General features: G+C 39.3%; 1 protein-coding gene and 1 non-coding gene across 4 annotated transcripts in view; one reads left to right on the top strand and one right to left on the bottom strand.

Annotated features, from left to right (window-relative positions):
- SMG6 (SMG6 nonsense mediated mRNA decay factor) overlaps nt 1-27,627 on the bottom strand; it is a 245,642-nt gene that overhangs the window by 42,743 nt on the left and 175,272 nt on the right. The window lies entirely within an intron of this gene.
- Nucleotides 19,141-19,242, top strand: LOC123389226. The gene has a single exon (XR_006603823.1). It is a non-coding gene; the product is annotated as a U6 spliceosomal RNA (small nuclear RNA).

The following is a 27,627-nucleotide window of genomic DNA, read 5'->3' on the forward strand; positions in this document are numbered from 1 at the left end:
GTTCTACTATGTAAAGGGTACTGTAGAGGGTACTCTACTGGGGGCAGGGTATAATTTTGCTCCCTAGACTGTACTTCTAAAAACATTTTAAGGAATTCCACTGAATTCATTCAATAAATAATAAGCACCTGCTATGTGTGGCAGGCCTCATTCAAGGGGTAAGGAATAGAGCAGTGGATAAAACAATGTTCCTGCTGTCATGGAGCTTCATGTTCTTGTGAGACTCAGAAACAAGCAAATAAACACAGGACAAGTAGTGAGAAGTCCTATGAGAACAGTCAAATAGGGTAAGAGGGACAGAGAGTGACAGGGTAGGGAGGGTGCTGCTCTTTTACAGAAGATGAACAAGGGAAAGGCTCCCAGGAAAAGTGCCAGTCGAGCAGATGTGAAGGGTGAGCCACAAAGCCGGAACAGCCTGAAAAGGGCCTGCCAGCCACATGGGTAAGGAAAGGAGAAGAGGCTCTTCTAGCCTGGCCACGTGAGAGAAGAAGCCTTGGAGAGTTGATGCGATGTGCACGCCCTCCATGCAGTTTCTGGATAGTTTCCATCACAGATGAGAGTTTTATGTTGAATTTTAAGTTGACCACAAATATTTAACTTCCCTGGGCCACAAATGCAGTATCTTCTCTGTGGTTTAGCTGGCACCAAGCACATATTTACGAATCTCTATATGGCTGCCTGTTATTTAAATTTCTTTGGAAGTGCCAAGGGCTTTAGTTGTGATTTACCCCCTCCCACTCCGCAGTAGTGGGCCTGAACCCTAATCAGGTCTAATTCTTGGAGAAAGAGATATCTTTACAATTGAAGTGTAGGGTCTCCCTAGTTATATTTCCTATTACTGCTTTCCTCTTCAAAAAAACATCACTGGAGGGGCGCCTGGGTGGCTCAGTGGGTTAAAGCCTCTGACTTCAGCTCAGGTCATGATCTCAGGGTCTTGAGATCAAGCCCCACATCGGGCTCTCTGCTTAGCAGGGAGCCTGCTTCCTCCTCTCTCTGACTGCCTCTCTGCCTATTTGTGATCTCTGTCTGTCAAATAAATAAATAAAATCTTTAAAAAAAATCACTGGACAATCAGTTCTGAGTTCTTGTATTTGAATTACAATGTAAAAATTTAAAAACTTCTGTGCTTTTCTTTTTCACTATTAGAGCATAAAAAAAATAAAACTTAGTAAATCTGTGTGCTTTTGCTACATTAAAAAGCAAAACAAATAAACAAAAGAACCCAGGTGTAACGAGCCCCAAACCTCTAGAAGTGTGTTCTTATTTACATACTGATTCCTAAGAATTATAACCAGCACTAGAGTTACAGAGAATATAGGAAATAGTTCCTGCTCTCCAGCTGCGTCTTCATGAGCTGGCTTGGACAATGGTTCTGGCTCCACAAGTACACAAAATTCTGGGTTAGCCCTGATCCCAGGGCCAGTGTCTCTTACACAGCTAGCAAAGATCCACAGGGAATTTTTGTCAAATAAAGGCACACAAACTCCTGAGTTTCAAAACAACCATTTCTACCCCATTCTGGATTTTTGACATTGCCTTCATCTTTCTCAGCATAGCCTACTGAGCCATTGGGCCACTCATACTCAGGCTGTGTGGGGGCGGTGGGGGAGGGGGTAAGCCAAGCTGCAGAGCTGAGATGAACACAGAAAGATGTACAGGACATCTTCATGAATCTGGATTGCTTCTTCCTGAGTCTTCCAGGAGAAGAGTACAGCTACTTGTTATGAAGCATTAAGACATACATATAAATCCATGCAAGTATATATATATATTTTTTTTTTAAAAGATTTTATTTATTTATTTGACAGAGAGAGATCATAAGTAGATGGAGAGGCAGGCAGAGAGAGAGAGAGAGGGAAGCAGGCTCCCTGCTGAGCAGAGAGCCCGACATGGGACTCGATCCCAGGACCCTGAGATCATGACCTGAGCCGAAGGCAGTGGCTTAACCCACTGAGCCACCCAGGCGCTCCCATGCAAGTATATTTTAAGAGCAATGCTCACCTTAATAAAATGAACATGGCTTTCAAAGTATTCAACTTGGAAGGCAAGAAACTCATTAAAAAAACAAAAAGCCAAAAAACTAGCACTGGCTTGTAATCAGAATGGCTTTAAGTACATGTTTCTAACTATGTTGTCCATCCTTCCAGTTTTCCACTGAAATGTGTATATCAGACCCAGGCAACCACATACCAGAAACTATGAGGAATTTTCTGCAAGACAAACTGCAGATGGGACTGGAATGAGGAACACATAACTGCTGTTCAATCCTCTACCTGTTTGATAAGTACATAGATAAGACCTTAGCAGTTGTACCCCATAATGCCCTTATCATGGAGCGTCTAGGACAAGAGCCAAGGTGGGTCATGCTAGGCTTAGAAGGGCACTACTGGATCCCACCAGGGTATTGGAAGAAACTTAGCAGTTGCTTGCTTATAATTGGTGTGGGTGGCCACATGAGGCAGAGGAAAAGACAAAGCTGAGGTTGGCTTCTAAAAGAGGCAAATAACCCAAAACAAGAACCCTAAGTGGAGAAACCTCTATGGTGTTTTCTACCACAGAAAACAAGGGTTTAGCTCTTTGCTGTAACTATCTCTAGCTCTAGTTTCCTTTCTCCTCTAGCAGAGTTTGACATTAGCAAATGTTTTTCTCTGCCTATTATTTGTACCTGAAAATCTTTATTTATTTTTAAAAGATTTTATTTATTTATTTGAAAGAGAGTAAGAGCTAGAGAAAGAGAGTATGAGCACACACAGAGGGAGAGGAACAGAGAGGAGCAGACTCCCTGCTGAGGGACTCCAGGATCATGACCTGAGCTAAAGGCAGACACTTAACCAACTGAGCCACCCAGGCACCTCAGCACCTGAAAATCTCTTAAAAATTTATTTATTTATTTGAGAGAGAGACAGAGAGACAGAGAGAGAGAAAGAGAAAGACGGCACGAGTGGGAGAGGGGGCAAAGGAAGGAGAAAATCTGGAGTAGACTCCCTGATAAGTGTGGAGCCCAGTGAGGGCCTCAATCTCATGATCCTGAGATCATGACCCAAGCCCAAATCAAGAGTCAGATGCTCAAGTGACTGAGCCACCCAGGCACCCACCCCTGAACCTGAAAATCTTAACAGAGACCTTTCAAAGATCCCAATATGAACAAATAGACACTGCTCCAATAAGGATGAAAAAAAAAATAAAACATATGAAAAGGTATTATATTTGGGGGTGCCTGGCTGGCTCCATTGGTGGAGAATGTGACTCTTGATCTTAGAGTTGTGAGTTCAAGCCCCATGTTGGGTATAGAGATTACTTAAAAAAAGAAAGTATTACAGTTGAACAGAAGGATATAAATCTAGGGAATAAGTAGATATTTCTCTAGGAGAGTCACTGTGAAAATTTTAGAAACGTGAAATTAATATGAATTATAATTTAACAGTAATTGCACATGGACAGATAAACTGGGACAGATCACTGGGACAGAACATAAAGTCAGAAAAAGATCCAAACATATACACACACCCAACTTATGATAAGACAACACTGAAGTTCAGTGGGGAAAATGGAATTTTCTGTAAATGGTGCTGGAGCAACTGGATATCGGGGGAAAAATTCACCTCGCCTCTCTCTACCTCAGGCCTTAAACAAAAATTTGAGATGGATTACAGAACTAAATGTGAAAGGTAACATAACTTCTAGAAGAAAATAGAGAATATCTTCATGGTCTTGGAGTAGGCAAACATTTCTTTCTTTCTTTCTTTTTCTTTTTTTTTTGAAAGAGAGAATGCAGGGGCACCTGGGTGGCTCAGTGTTAAACGTCTGCCTTTGGCTCAGGTCACGATCCTAGGTTGGGCTCCCTGCTCAGCAGAAGCCTGCATCTCCCTCTCCTACTCCCCCTGCTTGTGTTCCCTCTCGCTGTGTCTTTCTCTAATAAATAAATGAAATCTTAAAAAAAAAAAAGAAAGAAAGAAAGAAAGAAAAGAAGAAAGAGTGTGTCTCTCTCTTTCAAAAAGGGATGCTTAACCAACAGAGCCACCCAGGTGTCCCTTGAGTAGGCAAACATTGCTTAAATAGGATGCAAAAAGCACTATCCATAAAAGAAAAAAATTTGATTTCATTAAAATTAAGAATGTGTGTTCATCAAAAGACACCAATGACAATAAAAACGTGAGCCACAGACTGAGAGAAGGTATTTTCAATATACACATCCAAAATAGATCTTAATACTTAGAATACTAAAAGAATAATTATACAAATCAGTAAGAAAAGACAAATCACTTAAGGAGAAAAAAAGTCAGGAACAGGCACTCTATGGAAGAGGATACCCAAATGGCCTATAGCAGAAGAAAAGGTACTTAACAATATTATTCATCAGGAAAATGCAAATTAAAATTACAATTAAATACTTCTACACACCCACCAGAATGGCTAAAATGATAACCAAAATAAAAATAAACTGTTATGAAAAAATGTTCCACATCACTTAGCATCAGGGAAATACATCTCAAAACCACAATGAGATCCCACCTCACACCAGTCAGAATGGCTAAAATTAACAAGATATGAAGCAGTCAGTGTTGGTATAGGGGAAAAGGTGAACCCTCTTACACTGTTGGTGGGAATGCAAGCTGATACAGCCACTTAGGAAAACACGATGGAGGTATCTCAAGAAGTTAAAAAACAGAGCTATTATTTATCCCAAAGATACAAGTAGAGTGACCTGAGGGGGCACCTGCACCCCAATGTTTATAGCAGCAATATCTACAATAGCCAAGCAGTGGAAAGAGTGCAAATGTCCATCAACAGAGGACTGGTTAAAGAAGATGTGGTACATATACACTCAGCCATCAGAAAGAATGACATCGACATAGATGGAACTGGAGGGTATTATGTTGAGAGAAATAAGTCAATCAGAGAAAGACAATTATCAGATGATTTCACTCATATGTGGAATATAAGAAACAGCACAGAGAATCTGAGGGGAAGGGAGGGAAAACTGAATGGGAAGTCGTCAGAGAGGGATAAAAACCATGAGACTCTTAACTACAGGAAACAAACTGAGGGTTGTTGGAGGTGTGGGGGTGAGGGGATGGAGTAATTGGCTGATGGGCATTAAGGAAGGCACATGATGTGATGAGCACTGGGTTTTAAGGCAACCGAACACTACATCTGAAACTAATCATGTATTATATGTTGGTTAATTAAATTTAACTAACCAAACCAAACCAAGTGTTGCCAAGAATGCCAAAACTCTCATACACTTCATACACTGTAGATGGTCACGCAGATTCGTATAACCATGATGGAAATCTGTTTAGCAGTATCTATTGAAGTAACATACATTTACCTTATGACCTAATGATTCCATTCCTAGGTTTATATCAAAGAGAAATAAATTAGAGCCTAAGTCCACCAAAAGACCATAAAAATGTTCATGGTAGCTTTAGTCATAATAGCATAATAGCCAAGACTGGTAAAAATAAACAAATTTTCACCAATGGTAGAATAAACAAATTGTGGTACATTCATACAAGAAAGTAACAGACAGTAATCACGAAGAATGAACTACTTACACGCAGCAACATGGATGAATCTCTCATAGGCTGTGTGGAACAAAACGAGCCAGACACAAAGGGTATGTACTATATGAGTCCGTTTATACACAGTTCAAACATAGGCAAAATGAATTGATAGTGAGTGAGGTGAAAATAATAGTTACCTGTGTGAGGGAGACTATAAATAAGAGGGGGCATAAAGGAACCTACTGGGATGCCAGATATACTCTAACTCCTCTCCCCCCCCCAAAGATTTCTTTATTTGAGAGGGAGAGAAAGAGAATTAGTGGGAGGGACAGAAGGAGAAGGAGAGAGGGAATCTCAAGCCAACTCCATGCTGAGTGTGGAGACTGATGCAGGGCTTGATCCCACGACCCTGAGATCATGACCTGAGCCAAAACCAAGCGTCAGACGCTTAACTAAGTGTGCCACCCAGGTGCCCCACAGAAATATTTTGTATCTTGATCTGGGTGGCGGTTAGCATGAATACAAGCCTATACAAAACTGTACTGAGCTTAATCTTAAGAGTAGTATACATTACTTTATGAAAGTTAAAGCTCAATAAAAAAAGTAAAAAAAACCCACACATACTAAATTGTATTTCAAATCAAATTAGGCAATTAAATAAGAAAATGATCAGGAAAAACTACAGGTAAGGCAGTCAGGAGCAATTCTGTACAACAGAAAACCAAAAACTGCAACAGAACGCTCGCTTGAGCCTCTTCTACAACACAGAATTAAAAATAGAGATGAAAATTAAGTAATGTGGAGACAGATCTCTAATCTTTATTTTTTAATTAAAAAAAAAAAAAGAAGATTTGGGGCGCCTAGGTGGCTCAGTGGGTTGAGCATCTGCCTTCGGCTCGGCTCATGATCCCAGGGTCCTGGGATCAAGCTCTCTGCTGGGCAGGGAGCCTGCTTCCCCCTCTCTCTGCCTGCCTCTCTGCCTACTTGTGATCTCAGTCTGTTAAATAAATAATTTTTTTTAAAAGGATTTATTTATTTATTTTAGAGACAAAGAGTGAGTGAGAAAGCACATGAGTGGGAGGGGCAGGGGGAGAGAGAGAATCTCAAGCAGACTCTGCACTGAGTGTGGAGCCTGATGTGGCCTCCCACATCAGGACCCATGAAATCATGACCCCAGCCAAAACCACAGAGCTAATGCTCAAACTGAGCCACACACAGGTGCCCCAGATCCTTAATCTTTAAAAGCTACTCAGAGATTAAGACAGATGGGAGAAGAGCAATGATTTCAAAAAATGAGAAAGGAAAGCATTAAAAGAGAAGGAAATCCTCCTGAAAGAGTTAAAGCTGAACATTCTGAAGGCATGTTAAGAAATTTATTAAGAGACCAACACCTTCATTATCAATGGCAAGTGTTTTGTTTTTGTTTTAAGGAATCATAGGCTTCATTTGTGTTTAGTGGGAAAGAGTGCCATGATCAATTAGTAATGCCTTTCTTTGGCACAGAATGAAAGGATACCTATCAGACATTTGCCAGACACATCTTGGTTTAGTTTTTAACTTCCAAGGATAATGAGAAAAAAATTAAAAATGCGCACGCACACACACACACACACACACACAAATCTGACTGGCCTCAGACTTTTCTGCCCCAACACTAGTTAGCCATGCATGGAGAAGAGCAAAAGAAAAAATATTTTCAGATAAACTAAGACTTATAAAGATAACAAACATTTTAGGGGCACCTGGGTGGCTCAGTTGGTTAAGCCTCTGCCTTCGGCTCCGGTCATGATCCCAGGGTCCTGGGATCGAGCCCCGAAGTGGGCTCTCTGCTCAGCAGGGAGTCTGCTTCCCCCCCCCCCGCCCCGCCTGCTTCTCTGCCTGTGATTTCTGTCTGTCAAATAAATAAATAAAACCTTAAAAAAAAAGATAATAAACATTTTTCTTTCAGAAAAAAAATATTACCTTAAATATGTATCCTAGTAAAACAAGATATTAGTAAAAATTCAAGAGCATTGTTTAAAAAGGAATCAAGAATATCTTCAACAGGGACGCCTGGGTGGCTCAGTTAGTTGGACGACTGCCTTCGGCTCAGGTCATTATCCCGGAGTCCCGGGATTGAGTCCCACATCAGGCTCCCAGCTCCATGGGGAGTCTGCTTCGCTCTCTGACCTTCTCCTCACTCATGCTCTCTCTCACTGTCTCTCTCTCAAATAAATAAATAAAATCTTTAAAAAAAAAAAAAGAATATCTTCAACAAATAGCATTAAATGGCATTTATTAAAAAGGGAAGTGAGGGGTGCTTGGGTGGCTCAGTCAGTTAAGTGGCTGCCTTTAGCTCGGGTCATGACCCCAGGTCCTGAGATCGAGCCCCGCATCAGGCCCCCTGCTCAGCAGAGAGCCTACTTCGCCCTCTCCTTCTGCCTACCTGTGGTCTCTCTCTCTGTCAAATAAATAAATAAAATCTTAAAAAAAAAAAAAAAAAAAAAGGGAAGTGGGAAGGATTTGAGATTCTTCCCTGGATCAGCATCTTGGCCAAATGCTTGGTTTCCCCAGCATAGCCACTGTGCATACCACAGGTTCACTAATGGGGGCAAGGAAAAAAGGGCTGCCCATTATCCATATCAGTGGAATTTGATGGAAAGAGAGTGGTGTGGACTCTGAAGTTAATCGTTACTATGTCCAAAGGTTTGGAGAAAATTATTAAGGAAGCATTTTTCTGATTGATGAAAAATAACTTGGTTATATTCATCTAGTCCTTCTAGAAGGTTATGCAGTGTATTAATGTAGTGAATAATAAAAACAACAAAAAAGTAAAACAAAAAAGGAAGTGGGGGAAACTGTTAATACATGAAAAAGGCCTCAATATCCTATCAACCAAAAACAAAGTATGGAGCTTGCCTCTCAGATCTTAATTCTAATGGCACCATTGTGAAATGGCATTTTAAAAAATTTTAATTCTGGTATAGTTAACATACAGTATTATATTAATATTAGGTGTACAATATAGTGATTCAACAATTCTATGTATTTCTCAGTGCTCATTGTGGTAAGGGTATTTTTTTTTTTTTTTTAAAGATTGTATCTATTTGGGACGCCTGGGTGGCTCAGTTGGTTAAGCAGCTGCCTTCAGCTCAGGTCATGATCCCAGCGTCCTGGGATCGAGTCCCGCATCGGGCTCCTTGCTCCGCGGGGAGCCTGCTTCTCCCTCTGACTCTGCCTTCCACTCTGTCTGCCTGTGCTTGCTCTCACTCTCTCTCTCTCTTACAAATAAATAAATAAAATCTTAAAAAAAAAAAAAGATTGTATCTATTCATTTGTCAGAGAGAGAGAGAGCACAAAGGAGAGAAGCAGGCAGAGGGAGAAGCAGGTTCCCCAATGAGCAGGGAGCCTGATGTGGGAGTCGATCCCAGGACCCTGGGATCCTGACCAGAACAGGATGCTTAAACAACTGACCAGGCAGATGCTTAAACAACTGAGCCACCCAGGTGCCCCGTGATAAGTGTATTTTTAATCCCCATCACTTATTTTACCGATCCCCCTCACCCACTTTCCTTCTGGTAACTGCCAGTTTGTTCTCCATAGTTTATAGTCTGTTGTTTTTGTTTGTTTGTTTGATTTGTCTCATTTTCTTTGCTTGTTTTGTTTTTTAAATTCCACATCTGAGGGGCGCCTGGGTGGCTCAGTGGGTTGGGCCGCTGCCTTCGGCTCAGGTCATGATCTCAGAGTCCTGGGATCGAGTCCCGCATCGGGCTCTCTGCTCGGCGGAGAGCCTGCTTCCCTCTCTCTCTCTCTCTGGCTGCCTCTCTGTCTACTTGTGATTTCTCTCTGTCAAATTAATAAATAAAATCTTTAAAAAAAAAAAAAAAAAAAAAAAAATTCCACATCTGAGTGAAATCATACAGTATTTGTCTTTCTCAGACTTATGTCACTTACCCTCTAGATCCATCCATGTTGCTGCAAATGGCAAAATTTCGTTCTTTTTTATGGCTGAGAAATATTCCATTGTGTGTATGTGTGCATGTGCATACACACACACAACCTTTTCTTTATCTATCCATTCATCTATCAATGGACACTGTTGCTTCCATGATTTGATTATTGTAAATAATACTGCCATAAACATAGGGGAGCATATATCTTTTCAAATTAGTGTTTTCATATTCTTTGGGTCAATACCAAGGAGCAGAATTACTGGATCCTGTGGCAGTTCAATTTTTAATTTTTTGAGGGAACTCCACACTGTTTTCTACAGTTGGCTGTACCAGTTTACATTCCATCTAACAGTGCATGAGGGTTCCTTTTTTCCCACATCCTTGCCAACACTTGCTGTTTGTGTTTTTGAGTCTAGCCTGTAAAATGGCATTTTGGGGATAATCTGGAGAATTTCGAAAATGGAGTATATGATATTTACAAATTATTCACTTTGATATATATAATAATGTTATAGACATTATGTTAGGGAAAAGAGCTTTACAAGTTAGTGCTGTCTACTAAAGTATTTTCATTATGATGAATGGGGTTTGATTTAAAGCCTCCAGGGATAAAAATCTGGGAGGGGTAAAAGGAGAATGAGTAAAAGAAAAAAAAAAGGCAAAATGTTGACCCCTGCTCAAGCAATTCATTATACTATTCTCTACTTTCCTTGTATGTTTGAAAGTGTCAACAACAAAAGCCAATAAAAAACAAAACCCAAGAGCAAAAGTAGATACAGTGTTTTAAAAAACAAATGGCAAAAAGCATAAAGAGTAAAAGATAGTTCATTCTATATTAGCAAAGTTAACAGGATTCTAAAAATAGTACCAGTTTTAAAAATTATTCTTTAAAGAGATGATACACAATGTACTCATGGTATATAAACATTTAATGATAAAAGGGATGAGAGTGTAAAGTGGTTAATCTGAACATGACAGCACAGGTTTGAATTACAGATGTGTGACCTTAGGTAAAGTGCTTAATCTGAGTGTCAGTTTTTCTATCTGTAAAATGGGGATATAGCAGTGCTTACCCCAGGTAAGACCATTGTGAAGAGATTAAATACTGGCACAATGCAAGCCTAAAAAATAGCTGCTATTATCTAAAAATCTCACTAACACCCATAAAAACTAGAAAATGGAGGAATGGCGAGAGAAGGGGATATAGGAAGTTCAACATTTATGCATGGGGAGGTGTGACAGACTGTAAGTTGTTTCCCATTATCTGTTCTCCTACTCTTCCTCTGTAACAGAACTCTTGATTTTTAGCTATGTATATGACTGCCTAGAATAAAAGTATTTCCCGGTCTACTATGCAGCTAGGTTTGGCCATGTGACTCAGTTCTGGCCAACAGAATGAGAAGTGTGTATGAACTCTTGAGATAGGTACTTAAAGGGAGAGGCATCTTTATTTTATTTTTAGAATTGCATTCTTTTTTCTTTTTTAAGATTTTATTTATTTATTTGACAGAGAAAGAGAGAGAGTGCGTGTGCAAAAGCACAGAGAGTGGTACATGGTGGGGTCGGGGGACAGCTGTGAGAAGCAGGTTCCCCACTGAGCAAGAACCCAATGTGGGGCTCCCTGAACTAAAGGCAGATGCTTAAGCTTAACCAACTGAGCCACCCAGGGAGCCCTGCCTGCCTTCTTTTAACTGTTTCTACTTCCCACAGGCTTGCATGCAGATGAAAAGGCATCATATTCCATTAGCCATCAGAATTTATGGGTCTTCGGAAACGAAAACAATGTACAGCAGAGCAACAAAATGGAAAGAGCCTTGGTTCATGACACCATGAAGTGCTAATAAACCAGAAAACCTCTGGGCTTCTTTCACTTGAGACAAAAATCTTCTTCTATCTTGTTTAGGTTACTGTTACTGTATTTTGGAATTTTGTTTCTTGTAGCTGAATATAATCCTACCTAAAATGAGAGACTGTTATATCTTTTTATTTTTTAAGATTTTATTTATTTATTTGACAGACAGAGATCACAAGTAGGTAGAGAGGCAGGCAGAGGGAGAGGAGGAGGCAGGCTCCCTGCTGAGCAGAGAGCCCTATTCAGGGCTTGATTCCAGGATCCTGGGATCATGACCCACACCAAAGGCAGAGGCAGGCAGAGGGAGAGGAGGAGGCAGGCTCCCTGCTGAGCAGAGAGCCCTATTCAGGGCTTGATCCCAGGATCCTGGGATCATGACCCACACCAAAGGCAGAGGCTTTAACCCACTGAGCCACCCAGGAGCCCCAAGAGACTGTTATATCTTGTTTAATTCTTCCTGATATGTAGAGAAAAATAATTTAAAGTATCTTTTGGAATTAAAATGCAAGGAATATAGAGGTGGTGTTGCACAACACTCTGAATGTTCTAAATGTCAGGGAATTATTTATTTAAATGGCTAATTTTAGATGTTACATGAATTTCATCTCAATAATTTTTAATGCAATGTTATAAATACAGTTTAGAAGAGACAATGAGATTTAGGAAAAAAGTGGGGTGAGGGGGAACATAGAAAAAAAATCTATTAGGCAAAGATAAATACCAAAACAAAACAAAACAAAAAACCAAAGTAGGATACAAGGCAAGAATGAACTGAAATGAAAATATAGAAACAAAACCCTTTGAAATACAAGTAAAAACTGACAAAAGCCCAATTGCAGCAGTAGACTAATACCACTAATAAGCACTATTCATTCCTTAACATCAAGTAGGTAAAAATAATATAATTAGAATACTCTAATGATAATTCAATAGTTATATATTGAATTTTGTATGTTGAAAAAATACATTATTCTCAAAATCTATAAAAGTTCAAAGAAAAAAAGTATTATGTATTCAGTCACAGAAATTTTAAAAAGATATCCTGAAGTAGAAATTAATACCAAAAGTTTAAGAAATCCAACTTAAAAACTAAAAAAAAAAAAACCCATAAAATTTTCCCAAATTACTTTAGAATCAAAGAGAAAATCAAGGGGGCACCTGGGTGGCTTAGCTGTTAAGCATCTGCCTCCGGCTCAGGTCATGAACCCAGTGTTCTGGGATCTAGCCCTGCGTTAGGCTCCCTGCTCATTGGGAAGCTGGCTTCTCCTTCTCCCACTCCCCTGCTTGTGTTCCCTCTCTCTCTGCGTCTCTCCATCAAATAAATAAATAAAATGTTTTATTTATTTATTTATTTTCTTTTTTAAAGATTTTCATTTATTTATTTATTTGAAAGACAGATCACAAGTAGGCAGAGAGGCAGGCAGAGAGAGAAGGAAGCAGGGTCCCTGCTGAGCAGAGAATTCGATGCGGGGCTCGATCCCAGGACCCTGAGCCTATGACCTGAGCTGAAGGCAGAGGCTTAACCGACTGAGCCACCCAGGTGCCCCAATAAATAAAATCTTTTAAAAAGGGAGAGAGAAAATCAAAATGATAGTCAAAGCCTATTTAGGAAATGATCATTAGACTAGTACACATCGAAAGGGATTAGAGGGCGCCTGGGTGGCTCAGTTGGTTAAGCAACTGCCTTTAGCTCAGGTCATGATCGTGGAGTCCCGGGATCGAGTCTCACTTAGGGCTCCCTGCTCACCATGGAGTCCACTTCTCCCTCTAACCCTCTACCCTCTCATGCTCTCTCACTCACGTAAATAAATAAAATCTCAGAAATAAATAAATATAGTGATCCAAAGGGGCACGTGCACCCGAATGTTTATAGCAGCAATGTCTACAATAGCCAAACTATGGAAAGAACCTAGATGTCTATCAACAGATGAATGGATAAAGAAGATGTGGTATATATACACAATGGAATACTATGCAGCCATCAAAAGAAATGAAATCTTGCCATTTGTGACAACATGGATGGAACTAGAGCGTATCATGCTTAGCGAAATAAGTCAAGCGGAGAAAGACAACTATCATATGATCTCCCTGATATGAGGATGTAGTGATGTAACATGGGGGATTAAGTGGGTAGGAGAAGAATCAATGAAACAAGATGGGATTGGGAGGGAGACAAACCATAAGTGACTCTTAATCTCACAAAACAAACTGAGGGTTGCTGGGGGGAGGGAGGTTGGGAGAAGAGGGGTGGGGTTATGGACATTGGGGAGGGTATGTGCTTTGGTGAGCGCTGTGAAGTGTGTAAACCTGGCGATTCACAGACCTGTACCCCTGGGGATAAAAATATATGTTTATAAAAAACAAAAAATCAAATAAATAAATAAATAAAGGGGTTAGAATGTGGCCAAAGTACTAGTAATGGTATATTCAAAGTTATAGATCTTTTAAGTAAACTAATAAAAAACATAATAGTAGAAGATTCAACAAAAGTAGAATAAATCACACCAAAGACAAATAAAAGAAAATAAAGATAAAATAAAAAGTATAAAATTATAAGAGCTAGTTTTTGAAAACTAAGAAATGCTCATTGCTAACAAATTAAAGAAAAAAATTAGAGAACAAAAATTAGTAAGGAAAGTGGATATAACAATATAGTCTTAATTTTTTGTTAGTAAGGAGATTTAAAAATGTGATGTTAGGGACGCCTGGGTGGCTCAGTGGGTTAAGCCGTTGCCTTTGGCTCAGGTCATGATCTCAGGGTCCTGGGATCGAGTCCCGCGTTGGGCTCTCTGCTCAGCGGGGAGCCTGCTTCCCTCTCTCTCTCTCTGCCTGCTTCTCCATCTACTTGTGATTTCTCTCTGTCAAATAAATAAATAAAATCTTAAAAAAAAAATGTGATGTTAGAGAAATGGATGATTTTCTGGATAAGGTTAAGTTAACAAAATCGATACAAAGGTGATGGAAATGTTCCATAATCACAATTGTGGTGGTGTTTACACTAGCGTGTATTTTTGTCAAACTCATCCAACTAAACATTTAAAACTATTGAATTACTCATTCTATGTGTTTGTTATATCTCAATAATTTTGCCTAAAAATTTGACACAAGAGCTAAAAAACCAGAAAAGACTAATAAGCAAAGAACAGAAAAAGGAGTGAGGTGTCTAAGTTTTTCTGTCCAAAACTACTACAGGCTGAGTTCCTTCAAATCATCCATGTGGGGGCGCCTGGGTGGCTCAATGGGTTAAAGCCTCTGCCTTTGGCTCAGGTCATGATCCCAGGATGCTGGGATTGAGCCTGCATGGGCTCTCTGCTCAGCAGGGAGCCTGCTTCCCTTCCTCTCTTTCCCCCTGCCTCTTTGCCTGCTTGTGATCTCTGTCAAATAAATAAAACTTTAAAAAAAAAAAAAGAAGTTTCTCTTTACACAGGAGAGGAAAGACATTACAGCATCATTCTGTGTACTCAGATAAACAGCAAGGTATGGTACCTATGTTGACTTTAGAAATTAGAGTACTACTTTTCCAGTCAAGTTCTGAGTTGATAATTAGGCATGGATTTTTTCTTCTGATTCCCAAGGTTAATGGGCCTTAGACATTTCCAATACTAAGTGCTGTGGCTTATATAAACACGCAGGAAAAACATACCCTAAGATTTAATGGTAGTTATTGACAGATGGTAAAAACACATTGTTTATCTGCATTTTCATACTTTTTAAGGATGTGTTGACTTTGTACATTTTTAAAAAAAGATTTATTTATGGGGCACCTGGGTGGCTCAGTGGGTTAAGCCTCTGCCTTCAGCTCAGGTCATGATCTCAGGGTCCTGGGATCGAGCCCCACATCGGGTTCTCTGATCAGCAGGGAGCCTGCTTCCCCCTCTCTCTCTGCCTGCCTTTCTGTCTACTTGTGATCTCTCTGTGCCAAATAAATAAATAAAGTCTAAAAAAAAAAAAAGATTTATTTATTTTTGTGGGGTCAGGGAGCAGAGGGAGAGGGAGAGAGAACCCCGACCAGACCCTATGCTGAGCACAGAGCCCCACACGGGGCTCGATCTCACAACCCTAAGATCAGGACCTGTACTGAAACCAAGAGTCGGAACCTTAACCCTACCTAGGCACCCCAGCTTTGTAAATTTTTAAAGGCAATAAAAATATCAAAATGAAAAGAAAAGATTTGCCCTACTTAATTGAACCCATTGGCAAATTCCTCCAACAATGGAATGCCTGGGTGGCTCAGTTGGTTAAGCAGCTGCCTTCGGCTCAGGTCATGATCCCAGCATCCTGGGACTGAGTCCCACATCGGGCTCCTTGCTCCACAGGGAGCCTGCTTCTCCCTCTGCCTCTGCCTGCCACTTTGTCTGCCTGCGAGCTCTCTCTCTCTGACAAATAAATAAAATCTTAAAAAAAAAAAATTCCTCCAACAACGAAGACACAAAGAAACACTAGTATCTTCTGCATATTTAAGTTTGGAATGCCTAAAGCACCATCTAAAAGAATAGCCCTCAAATTTTAATCAACAAATTGTGGGGCAAAAAATTCAGCAATTTCCACCCTACCTAATTTAATGAATGAGACGGTACTGCTTTTGTTGAATTAACAATGCAGACACGAGAAGTAAACAATGAGAAAATCCAGAAACAACTGCTTCCAGAATCCCGAAGTACATTATTTGGGCCCAGCCCACTGACCCTACCCATACACACCACAGCACCAAACTAGAAAGTGTTCCTGCAGAAGGCTCAGTCTCTCTCCCACTCCAACTTTCTCATAGGATCCCCCAAATTATCATAGATTTAGACACCCTGCAACCCCTCTGCTGTGTCACACCTCCTCTGTCTTTTGCTCATGCTGTTCCTTCTACTTGGAACACTCTCTTCTCACTTGGCCTAGTTAACTTTCAGGAAGCCTTCCAAAGTCATTCTCCTTTTCCTCCCTACAACCCATACTTCCACCAGGACTAAACCAAGTGTTCTTCTCTGTGCCTCCATGGTACTCAATGCATACCTCCCTCACGCCACTTACCACAATATATTTGGTCATCATTATTTGTGGATTTTGTATTTGTGAATTCAGCTACTTGCTAAAACTCATTAATAACACCAAAATCAGGGGCACCTGGGTGGCTCAGTCATTAAGCGTCTGCCTTCAGCTCAGGTCATGATCCCAAAGTCCTAGGATCAAGCCCCACATCGGGCTCCCTGCTTGGCGGGAAGCCTGCTTTCCCCTCTCCTGCTCCTCTCTCACTGTGTCTCTGTCAAATAAATAAATAAAATCTTTAAAAAAAAATCATCAATGTGTTCAGTCAATAATACGTATTAGTGGTGTGGAAAGGGGTCTATTCTCCAGGAACTGTTCTAAGCACTAGAGATTAATACAGTAAATAAAAATAAAGTTAACACATTTTGGTGGGAGACAATAAATAAGCAAAGCAAAAACAAAAGCAAAAATCTATTGTCAGGTGATGGTTAAGTGCTAAGAAATAAAGAGCAGTAGGGGACTGAGTGTGGCTGGGGTAGAGTATTCCTTTCTATAGTTCATGGGAAAAGAACTTTCTGATAAGGCTGACTCCTTAATAGAGATCTGAAGGACACAAAAAGTAAACTATGCAATGAATGCAGTAGAAGTGCAGAGGGCCCAGAGTATGACTTGTCTGGCATGACTCAAGAATGAGTAGGCTGGTTTGGCCAGTGAGGAGTAAGCAATGAGGAGAGTGGTTGGGATGAGGTCAGAAAGGAAGTAGGCCCCAGTCAGGGCTTGATATTTCTTTCTGAGTGAGAGGAACCCTCTGGAGGAGCTTGGAACAGTAGTGTTAAATAATCCAACTTACATCCTAAAAGATCATTCTGATTGCTGTTTTGTGACTATATGGAAGGGGCAAAGGTCAGAGTAAGCCTACTGTAACAGATTAAGGAAGAGAAAGGAACATTTTAATTTTAGACCAGGGTCGTGTTACTGTAAAGGGATTCTGCATGGTATTTTTATAGATTTATTTACTTCAGAGAGAGAGACAGAGAGACAGAGAGAATGAGTGGAAGTGGCAGAGGGAGAGGGAAAGAGGGGGGAGGAGAGAATCTCAAGCAGACTCCTCCTTGAGCATGGAGCTTGATGTGGGGCTCGATCCCATCCCACGACCCTGAGATCATGACCTGAGCTGAAACCAAGGGTCAGACACTCAACTGAATACACCACCCAGGTGCCCCAGAGTCTACATGAATTTAAAAGACAGAGTGATAGGACTGCGGAAGAGTCTGAAGGTAAAAACTGAGAGGAAGAGTCAAGAATGGCTCTCAAAGTAATGTACACTTTCCAAGTCACAGAAAAAGCAAAGCTGCTTCCCATTCTTTTTATAAAGTCAGCCAACCTAATATTCAAATATCCAAAGAATAAACAGCAAAGATAGAAAGGAGAGGCCGGGCCCACTATGGAAGTGGATGTGAATATCCTAAGTAAAATAACAGCAAATCAAAATTAGCAGACCATTAAAATAAAACTCACTGAATCCAAACAGAGTTTATCCCAATAAGAAATGGACAAGTCAAGTTTAGAAAATATATTTAACATATCACACAAAGAAAGAAGTGATTATTAATAGCATTTTATATTTTATTTATTTTTAAATATTTTACTTATTTATTTATTTGACAGAGAGTACAAGTAGGGAGAGCAACAGGCAGAGGGAGAGAGAGAAGCAGGCTCTCCCCTGCGCAGGGAGCTTGATGTGGGGCTCAATCCCAGGACCCTGGGATCATGACCTGAACCAAAGGCAGATGGCTAACTGAATGAGCCACTCAGATGCCCCATTTTTATAGTATTTTAATGAAAATGCATCTGTCAAAACTTCAGCATACTTTTCTTTCCTTTTTTTTCTGTGTGTAGAAACTCAGTAAAAAATAGAGAAACACAGGGTGCCTAAATTGCTCAGTCAGTTAAGTGTATGACTTGGGCTCAGGCCATGATCTCAGGGTTCTGGGACTGAGGAAATGGCAGCAGAGGGGCTGGGCTTCCCTCTCAGCAGGGAGTCTGCTATCCCTCTGCCCCTCCCCCTGCTCATCCCTTTGCCCCTCTCCCTGCTGGCACCCACTCTCTCTTAAAAAACATCTTAAAAATAAAAGAAAAACACTTCCTTAATATGCTAATTATCTTTTAAAATAACAGCAGCATTATGCAAATATTCAAAATACTAAAATATTCCTATTAAAATTTTGAAAACTCTTACTATCACAGCATTATTATTTAAATGCATCTAGTTTCAGGTAAGGCAATGAGGCAGAAATCAGAATAAGATATATGACTACTGAAAAAAAGATTAACATTGTCATTAAAGTAAATATAATTAGAAAACCCAAAGTGATCAGCTAAAAAAAAAACAATAACAATAAGAGAGTAGATGAGATAGCTGGATATAAATAAGTTAGCTTTTCCTAAGTACTATTTAGAAGATGTAAAGGGAAAAAATCTCATTCATTATTGTAAGAAAATTACCAAAAAAAATGTGAGATGTGAGACCTAAAGAAACTGATATGCAGAGTATACTTTGTTCTAATAAGAAAATTTATAACCATTTCATGGGGGCGCCTGGGTGGCTCAGTCGGTTAAGCCTCTGCCTTTGGCTCAGGTCGTGATCTCAGGGTCCTGGAATCGAGCCCCGCATCGGGCTCTCTTGAGTAGAGAGCCTGCTTCCCCCTCTCTCTCTGCCTGCCTCTCTGCCTACTTGTGATCTCTCTCTCTGTCAAATAAATAAATAAAATTAAAAAAAAAAAGAAAATTTATAACCATTTCAATATTTTTCAAAGAAAATTTTAAAGGGAATGCCATGGTTAAGTGCTCCTGGCTAATCAAAATGCCATGAGAAGCGTTCATTTCAGTAGCACATATACTAAAATTGGAATGACAGAGAGATTAATGGTCCCTGCACAAGGATGACAAACAAATTCATGAAGTGTTCCATGTTTTTTGTTGTATATTTCGAAGTTGCTAAGAGAATAATCTTGAAAGTTCTCATTACTGGGGCACCTGGGTGGCTCAGCTAATTAAGTGTCTTGCTCCTGATCTCAGCTCAGATCTTGATCTCAGGGTGTTCAAACCCCGAGTTGGGATCCATGCTGGCTATGGAGACTACTTAAAAAAAAGAAAAAGTTCTCATCAAGAAAAAAAAAATATGTGACTATACGTGGTGATGGATGCTAGTAGACAGGGTGACTACTTTGCATATATTATTGAATAATCATGTTGCACACCTGAAACTAATATAATGTTACCTGTTAATTGTATCTCAATAAAAAAAGTACCATGAGGATTTGGGGGAAGGGGAGTTAATAGAACTTAAAATATTCTGAAGTTTGCATAAAGTATATGTAGGTGGAAAAAGCCAAAGGAATATTGAACCAAATATAAAAAAAGGGTGTGTGTAAAGTCACATCACTAATATTAAAACATATCACAAAGCTACAGTAACTCAAACAGTAAAGTTGTTTCAAGAATATACAAACATAAAACAGCTGAGAAAGAAAATAGTATGCATGTCTATATATCTACACATATTCTAGTAGAGCATATATACAGTTCATATAAGATGAAGGTTATCTTTTATTTAAATAAGGACAGAATAAATTATCTGATAAATGACAGTAAGACCGTTTGTAAACTACTTTAGGAAATTTAAGTTAGATCTCTACCTCACATCATTCAGCACAATAAATTCCAGATAAAAGTTTTTTTTTAAAAGATTTTATTTATTTACTTGACAGAGAGAGAGAGACAGGGAAAGAGGGAACACAAAAAGGGGGAGTGTGAGAGGGAAAAGCAGGCCTCCCCGCTGAGCAAGGAGCCTGATGTAGGGCTCAAACCCAGGACCCTGGAATCATGACCTGAGCCAAAGGCAGATGCTTAACCACTGAGCCACCCAAGGTGCCCCTTCAGATAAAAGTTTTAATAATAATAATTTTTCAAAAGGTAAAATAATAAGAACAATAAGTCATCTAATTGGAGACTAGGAAGACTTCTGTAAGCATAAAAACAAATTTCATAAAGGGAAAATGAAAAGTTGACTACATAAAATTGTAAAATCATTTGCATTTGAGAAAATTCCATAGATAATGGAAGGTAAGTGACAAGCTATATAAAAATATTTTCAATATAGGACACCTGAGTGGCTCAGTTGATTAAGCAACTGCCTTCGGCTCAGGTCATGATCCCGGGATCCTAGGTTCAAGTCCCACATCAAGTCCCAGCAGAGCAGGGGGAGCCTGCTTCTCTTTCTCCCACTTCCCCTGCTTGTGTTCCCCCCCTCTCTCTGTCAAACAGATAAATAAAATCTTTAAAAAAGTATTTTCGGGCGCCTGGGTGGCTCAGTGGGTTAAGCCGCTGCCTTCGGCTCGGGTCATGATCTCAGGGTCCTGGGATCGAGTCCCGCATCGGGCTCTCTGCTCAGCAGGGAGCCTGCTTCCTCCTCTCTCTCTCTGCCTGCCTCTCTGCCTACTTGTGATCTCTCTCTGTCAAATAAATAAATAAATCTTTAAAAAAAAAAAAAAAAGCCTCACAATGTCTGACTCCATCCAGATCGTCAACAAACAAAATATTAAAAATAAATAAATAAATAAATAAATATTTTTAAAAAAGTATTTTCAATATAAATGACTGAAAAAAAGTTACAACCCTTGCTAAAAAAGCCTTAAAAAAACCATAAGTGAAAAATATTCTAATAAATGGGCAAAGAATATGACAAGATAACTCCCTAACAAAGATAAACAAATGTCAATGTTCAAAAGTACCTGAGGATTCCTCTTTTAAACATTTTCAAAGTCAGCTTATTAGTTAGAATGGTAATTTTCATTATGTCAAAGATCCATTTCAGATCACATTTCCTGCAGGTAACAATGATAAACTCAGGGCAAAATAATTAAAACAAATACCTAAAGGCCCTAGAGAGTGAACCAAAACAGGCAAGATTTGAAAGGGGTACTGATACTCAGAAGAAGGAGCTGGGAAAGTTAACTTTACCTCCTCCTCCCAACTTACAGGTTTAGGGAAGGCATCCCATACAGGACGACACAAAGTCTGTGGGAAAATCCATAGTCTTTAATAGATAAAGAAATAGAGGGCAAAGTTTGGGACAATCATAGCTGCTAGAAAATAAGTGAGGAAATCCTATAAAGGATGGAGTCAGAGAGGAGGTCCCATATTCTGCATACACATAATGATTAAATTTCTGACTGACTTTTCAATGGTGCGTGCACAGATTTAATGTAATATAAATGAATTAATGTAAGTCAAGAAACCAGACAAACCGGATGGATGTTTGACTTGCAGTTTGAGCCCAACCAATTGAACTGCTAGCTAAGATAAAGCATCAACCTTCTCTGGAGGAATAAAACAGAACCCAGGGGACATTTACAGCTCTAGGATAAAATCTAAAATTACTCAATATACAAAGAAACAGGAAAATGTGACCTATTCTCAAGAGAAAATATAGTAAATGGAGACCAACTTCGAAACGACACGAATTGCTATTAATTCAAATTAGAATTGCTGTTAATTAGTGCCAGCAAGACTGGCAGAGAAGTTATCATAACTGTGCTCAATGAAATAAAGGAAATTGACTGAAATAAATGAAAAGACAAGAAATCTCTGCAGAGAAACAGAAAATATGAAAAAGAACCAAATGGAAAGTCTAGAAATGAAAAACACCATCAATATCTGAAGTAAGAAAGTCACTGGATGGACTTAAAAGAAAATGGAGATGACAAAGAAATGAGTAAATTCAGTCAGAACAATGGAAATAAGCCAATCTGAAGAACAGAGAGAAAAAAAATTAATTAAGCCTTTGAGATTTGGGAGACAATAGTAAAAGGCCTTACGTATGTGAAACTAAATCCCAGAAGCAAAAGGGAGAGCTTGGAACAGGAAAGAAAATTTATTTATTTTATTTGGTTACAATGTCTAAGTTTCCCCAGTTTAGTGAAACACAATTTATAGATTCAAGAATATAGCAAACCTCAAGCAGGATAAATACAAAGAAAATCTTTCTTAGACATTTAATAGTCAAACTACTGAAAATGTTGAAAGCAGCCACAGGATACAGAGAACATTAAAAAAAATAAAAAAGGTCGGATCTTTTATTTTATTTATTTTATTTTATTTTGTTTTAAAAAAGATTTTATTTATTTGACAGAGAGAGACACAGAGAGAGAGAGAACACAAGCAGGGGAGTGGGAGAGGAGAAGCAGGATTCCCACTGAGTAGAGAGCTCAACAAGGGACTTGATCCCAGGACCCTGGGATCATGACCTGAGCTGAAGGCAAATGCTTAACCAACTGAGTCACCCAGGTGCCCAAGAAAACAATTTTTCTACCTTCTAAGTTAAAACAGATACACAGATCTGGGGGTACCTGGCTGACTCAGCAGAATTTGGGACTACTGAGATTGGGGTCATGAATCTGGGCCCCACATTGGGAGTAGTTTATCTAAAAAAAATAATAAATAAAATATAAATCTGTTTAAAGCAAAAATCATAACATTTTACAAATGGTGCTGGGAAAGCTGGATAATCACATGCTAAAGAATTTAGCTAGATCCCTAACACCAAATACAAAAATTAACTCAGAATGGATCAAAGAGCTAAACTTGTGAACCAAAACTAAAACTCTTAGAATAAAACATAGGGGAAAATCTTCATGACATTGAGGGTGCCTGGGTGGCTCAGTGGGTTAAAGTGTCTGCCTTTGGCTCGGGTCGTGATCCCAGAGTCCTGGGATTGAGCTCCACACTAGGCTCTCTGCTCAGCAGGGAGCCTGCTTCCTCCTCTCTCTCTCTCTCTCTCTGCCTGCCTCTCTGCCTACTCGGGATCTCTGTCTGTCAAATAAATAAATAAAAGCTTTAAGAAAAAAAAAATCTTCATGACATTGGATTTCACAACATTTTATTGCATATGACACCAAGAGCACATGCAACAGAAGAAAAAAAAGATAAAATGGCAAATTTTGTTATGTATATTTTACTATATACCAAGAACATTATCACCATGGGCTTTAGCGTTATTCAAAATTTTTTCTAATATTAAATTAGTAAGAATAAAGTTTGCATGTCTTTGAAGCAAAAACAACAAAACAACCCCATAACATTGTCATGTGGGGTTTATAATATATGTAGTATGTTACATACATATGTATGTTATGGTATATACTATCTAGCAACCATAATAATAAAATACAGAGCGACTAATAACTAGAACTGTATGGTTACAAGGTTTTTATGTGTTATGGGAAGTGGTACAATAGTAACTCTAATTAGACTGAAAAGTTAAGGATGTTTGCTATAATCTACAGAGCCAAAACTAAAAAAAAAATGTAAACAGATACAACTAAAAGCTAATGAGTAAGTTAAAATGGAATTCTTTTTTTTTTAAAGATTGTATTATTTGAGAGAGAGAGAGAGAACACGTGCCCGGACAAGCAGAGGGAGGGGCAGATGGAGAAGCAGACTCCCTGCTGAGGAAAGGAGCCCGATGCAAAACTTGATCCCAGGACCCTGGGATCATGACTAGAGCTGTAGGCAGAGGCTTTAACCCACAAGCCACCCAGGCGCCAACCACCCCCTGCCCCACTGATAGATTTTTAAATGTTTAAACAACCTTCCCTTACTTGAATAAACCTTACTCTTGCCAGTATTTTGGTAAGGAACTTTGTGTCAGTGTTCATGAGAGATACTTATAATTATGCTGTTGTCATATCTTGTCAGGTTTTGGCATTAGAGCTATGCTAACCTCATTAAATGTCTTAGAGTAAAACTTCCTACTCCTCCATTTTCTGAAAGAGTTTATGTAATATTGGTGTTAATTCTTCCTTAAATGTTTGATAGAATTTACTGGTAAAACCTCCTTGGCCTAGAGTTCCTATGGGAAGTTTTTGATAATGAATTCTGTTTATTTAATTTATATAATTATTCATATTTTCTGTTTTATCTTGTATCAGTTTGGGTAAGTTGTAGGTTTCAAGGAATTTGCCCATTTCATCTAAGTTGTCAAACTTGTTGGTATAAAATGGTTCATAATTGTTACCGATTCCTAATTTATTTTTTAAAATATTTTATTTATTTATTTGACAGAGACCACAAGTAGGCAGAGAGGTAGTCAGAGAGAGGGGAAGCAGCCTCCCGCTTGAGCAGGGAGCCCGATACGGGACTCGATCCCAGGACCCCAGGATCATGACCCAAGCCAAAGGCAGAGGCTTTAACCCACCAAGCCACCCAGGCACCCCTCAATTCCTAATTTAATTCCATTGTGATCATAGATCATTATTCAGCCCTTGTAAATTTATTGAGGCTTGGTTTATGGAGCAGTACATTTCTGTCTTGAAGAACATACTGTATGTACATGAAAAGAATGTATTACATAGTTACTACATATAGTGATTTATAAATATCAATTAGATCAAGGTGACTGATAGTGTACCAATCCTCTGTCTTTTTTTTTTTTTTTAGATTTTATTTATTTGAGAGAGAGAGCGTGCATGCACGTGAACAGAGGGTAGAGGCAGAGGGAGAAGCAGACTCCCCACTGAGCAGGGAGCCCAATGCGGGACTCAATCCCAGGACCCCGAGATCATGGCCTGAGCCAAAGGCAGACCCCTGACTGAGCCACCCAGGCACCCCTTCCTGGATCCTCTCTGTCTTTAATAATATTTTATGTAGGTGCTCTGTTAGTTTCTGAAAGAGGAGTATTAACATCTCCAAGTCTGATCGTAGATATTTTTTCTTTAATTCTATTAATCTGCTTCCTATATTTTGGTTCTCTATTATTAGCATGTACACAATTATAATTTTATCTTCCTGATGAATTGACTGTTTTATCATTGTGAAATGCCCTTCTTATCTCTTATCCTCGATCACTTATCTTTGGTAATACTTTGCTTTGAAATCTATTTTTTCTGATATTAATATCGCCACTCCAGCCTTCTTATGTTTATTATTTGCATGGTATATCTTTTCCCATCCATGTGCTTTAACCAGTCGGTGTCTTTACATATAAAATGTGTCTTTTGGGGTACCTGAGTGGCTCAGTCTATTTTTGGCTCAGGTCATGATCCCAGAGTCCTGGGATCAAGCCCCACATTGGGCTCCCTGCCAGGCGGGAAGCCAGCTTGTCCCTCTCCCACTCCCCCTGCTTGTGTTCTCTTAGTTGCTATGTCTCTCTCTGTCAAATGAATAAATTAAATATTTTTTGTGTCTTTTATTGACAACATATAATTGGTCTTAGTTTTTTTGTTGTTGTTGGTTTTGTTTTTTGTTTTTTTAAAAATACTTTATTTATTTATTTGACAGATAGAGATCACAAGTAGGCAGAGAGGCCGGCAGAGAGAAAGAGAGGAGAAAGCAGGCTCCCTGCTGAGCAGAGAGCCCGATGCAGGGCTCCATCCCAAGACCCCGGGATCATGGCCTGAGCGGACGCAGAGGCTTTAACCCATTGAGCCACCCAGGCGCCCCTAATTGGTCTTAGTTTTTAATCCATACCAACAACCTCTTCTTTTTAATTGGAGTAATTTAGTTTATTAATATTTGATGTAATTATTCTTATGGTTGAGTTTAGACTTATAGTTTTGTTATTTGTTTTGTTTGCCATTTCTTACTTTGTTCCTCCATTTTGTACCTTTTATACCTCCTTCCCTAACTTCTTTTAGATTACTTGAATTTTTTTTGGATTCCATTTTAGGGACACCTGGTGGCTCAGTTGGTTAAGCATCGGGTTCTCTGCTCAGTGGGGAGCCTGCTTTCCCCTCTCTCTCTGCCTGCCTCTCTGCCTACTTGTGATCTCTGTCTGTCAAATAAATAAATAAAATCTTAAAATAAAATAAAATAAAATATCCATCAGTGAGATGCTGGGTGGCTCAGCTGGTTAACTGACTTTGGCTTTGGCTTAGGTCATGATCCTGGAACCGAGTCCCATATCTGGCTCCTTGCTCAGCAGGGAGACTGCTTCTCCCTCTGCCTGATGCTCCCCCACCCACGCTTGTGATCTAACAAATAAATAAATAAAATCTTTTAAAGAAATAAGGTTGACTGCTTCTATTAAAAATAAATAAAAATCCATCAGTGACTCTTAAAACTTATTAATGGGAAAACAATCAACCCAATTAAATGGGCAAAAGATCTGAAAATACACCTCACTGAAGAAGATATACAGATGGCAAATAAGCACATGAAAAGATGTTCAGTATCATGAGCCATTAAGGAACTGCAAACTGAAACAAAAACGAGATACCACTACATGGCTATGAGAATGGTTAAAATCCGAAACTCAAACACCACCAAATGCTAGAAAGGATGTGGAGTAACAGGAACTTTCATTCATTGCAGGTAGGGTGCAAAATGGTATACCTACTCTGGAGGCAGTCTAGCAGTTTCTTACAAAGCTAAACATGGTTTTATCATATGATCTAGCAATTGCCAGATTTTGGTAAAATTAGGTATTTATCCAGAGGTGAAAACATATTCACACAAAATTCCACACACAAAAAGAGCAGCTTTATTTATAATTTGGAGTGGCTTCATCCACAACTTCCAAAACCTGGTTGCAATCAAGATGTCCTTCAACAGGTGAATGGATAAAAAAACTGTGGTACATCCATACAATGGAATATTATTCAGGAATAAAAAGAAATGACCTGGGGTGCCTGGGTGGCTCAGATGGTTAAGTGTCTGCCTTCGGCTCAGGTCATGATCTCAGGATCATGGCTTTTCAAAAGAAAAAGCCATAAACAAACACTGAACTCTAGTTAATGACACATAGCATGCTGAAGGATTTAGGGAAAATGTACTGATGACATAGATCACAAAGAAATTGATGAAAAGGGCACCAGGTTGGTTTGGTCAGTAGAGCATGCAACTCCTGATCTCAGGATTGTGAGTTTGAGTTCCATTTTGGGTCTAGAGATTACTTAAGAAAATTGAAAAAAAAAAAAAAAACCACAACAAATTGATGATGGATGTACAGGGAGATGTACAAATACATGATAAAGCAAGTATAATAAAAGGAGAATGACAGACTCTAGATGCTAGGATAAGTGAGTTCACTGTAAAATTCTTTCAATTTGTGGGCGCCTGGGTGGCTCAGTGGGTTAAAGCCGCTGCCTTCGGCTTAGGTCATGATCTCAGGGTCCTGGGATCGAGTCCTGCATCGGGCTCTCTGCTCAGCGGGGAGCCTGCTTCCTCCTCTCTCTGCCTGCCTCTCTGCCTCCTTGTGATCTCTGTCTGTCAAAAAAATAAATAAATAAATAAAAATCTTAAAAAAAAATTCTTTCAATTTGTAGTATCAAAAAAGGTTGGAAATCAGTTATATCACTAAAAA

This window comes from Mustela putorius, unplaced genomic scaffold (genome assembly GCF_011764305.1).
Source record: "Mustela putorius furo isolate JIRA1106 unplaced genomic scaffold, ASM1176430v1.1 tig00003962_pilon_pilon_pilon, whole genome shotgun sequence".
NCBI lineage: Eukaryota > Metazoa > Chordata > Mammalia > Carnivora > Mustelidae > Mustela > Mustela putorius.